Source organism: Schistocerca piceifrons, chromosome 9 (assembly GCF_021461385.2).
Source record: "Schistocerca piceifrons isolate TAMUIC-IGC-003096 chromosome 9, iqSchPice1.1, whole genome shotgun sequence".
Lineage (NCBI taxonomy): Eukaryota > Metazoa > Arthropoda > Insecta > Orthoptera > Acrididae > Schistocerca > Schistocerca piceifrons.
In genome coordinates this window covers 201091607-201093421 of record NC_060146.1, presented here as the reverse complement: position 1 = coordinate 201093421, position 1815 = coordinate 201091607, and the positions used below count along the sequence as shown (strand labels likewise).

The 1815-nt window shown below is 48.3% G+C and overlaps 1 pseudogene; it reads right to left on the bottom strand.

Annotated features, from left to right (window-relative positions):
* Nucleotides 1-902: 902 nt before the first annotated feature.
* LOC124717579 lies at nt 903-1020 on the bottom strand (annotated as a pseudogene).
* Nucleotides 1021-1815: the final 795 nt, after the last annotated feature.

The following is a 1815-nucleotide window of genomic DNA, read 5'->3' as shown; positions in this document are numbered from 1 at the left end:
TCAGTAGTTTGAATCTTTTATTTAGCTGGCAGTAGTGGCGCTCGCTGTATTGCAGTAGTTCGAGTAATGAAGATTTTTGTGAGGTAAGTGATTCATGAAAGCTATAGGTTATTGTTAGTCAGGGCCATTCTTTTGTAGGGATTTTTGTAAGTCAGATTGCGTTGCGCTAAAAATATTGTGTGTCAGTTTAGTGTTGATCAGAATAGGTAAAGAGCGAAATGTCTGAGTACGTTCAGTTCTGCTCAGCTGTTTGAAAATCAAATAATGTAAGAGGTTTATCAGCACAGTCACTCATGAATTTTTCTAAGGGGACGTTTCAACTGTTGGGAGGTTACAAGTTTTAACCTGCCAGGAAGTTTCAAAGAGCTAGTTTTCTTTCAAGAGAATAACATTATCTAAACAAAATAGTGCTGAGTTTGTCAATAAATCCTATTCCTCGAGGTACACCATCTGAAAAGTAATATCCGCACACCACTGTGTAATTCGGAAATGATCCCTGGATGAGAGACATTCACAGCAGAGTGGGTCAGTCAGGAGAGCTCAGTGGATTGGAAGTTGGACGTAACCATGGTAACGAATCAGTCAGGGGCATTCCAAGCTTCCTAGAGTTGCCCTTTCATCCCTGCCCCAGTTGTCATCACTAGCGACCTGGAGCATTTTCTCAGCATACAGTGGCCGCAGTACGCTCACATCTATACAAGCACTCCGTCTTCAGGCCACAAGTGGCCGATAGGGAGCATCCGACCGCCGTGTCATCCTCAGTTGAGCATGCGGATAGGAGGGACGTGTGGTCGGCACACCGTCCTCCCGGTCGTTATGATGGTTTTCTGTGACCGGAGCCACTACTATTAGGTCGAGTAGCTCCTCAATTGGCATCACGAGGCTGAGTGTACCCCGAAAAATGGCAACAGCGCATGGCGGCCCGGATGGTCACCCATCCAAGTGCCGGCCACACCCGACAGCGCTTAACCGCGGTGCTCTGACGGGAACCGGTGTATCCACTGCGGCAAGGCCGTTGCCCCCTCACATCTATACGGACGGTTCTAAATATGAGGCGGGCATGGGATGCGCCTTCTTTAGCCCTTCTAGTGGCTACAAAATGTTTTCTCGTCCGCCCGAATCTTCTGTCTACACGACGGAGTTATTGGACATCAGGAAGCCATTCATCATGGCTCCCGGACATTCAAGTTCGTCCTGATGCTTCACAAAATTGCAACATCATGCATTTGACAAACAGACCAACAGACATGTTCTGGACGTCTTGGCGGCCATATGAGATGTACAGACCTTGGGCAATCCCATCCAATTACTCTGGATTGAAGGACATCATGGCACTCTTCATAATGAAACAGTTGACCGCCTTGCCAACAGGAGTATCACGCAAGGACAGTTATGTCCAACGCCGATCCCTTATACGGATCTCGTATTGACGGTACGGAAGTTGCTTGCCACGCTTGGAACTGTGAACTGTGAAAGGCATATCCTCAGCTCTCTAGGTTGGCCACCTGGTGGCCAAACAACCGGATGTCCCTTCTCGACCGTGGTTCGCTTCGGTGCAGCTTTGTAGACCTCATGTGTCTTCTGTCATTCGCATGCGGCTAGGACACGGGTGTTACCTCGCGCACCTACATCGGTTGAAGGTTATCATTGTGGACACTGCGATAAAGATTCAGCGGCAGTAGCGTATCTTAACCACAACGAATTGGCATGTCTCAAGTATACGGCCACACAATCAGTCTTGTATAAGAAATTGGTTGCGAGAGGTTACCCCTGCCCACCAATTTTCCTGTTTTACTAGCCGGCCGTGGTGGCAGA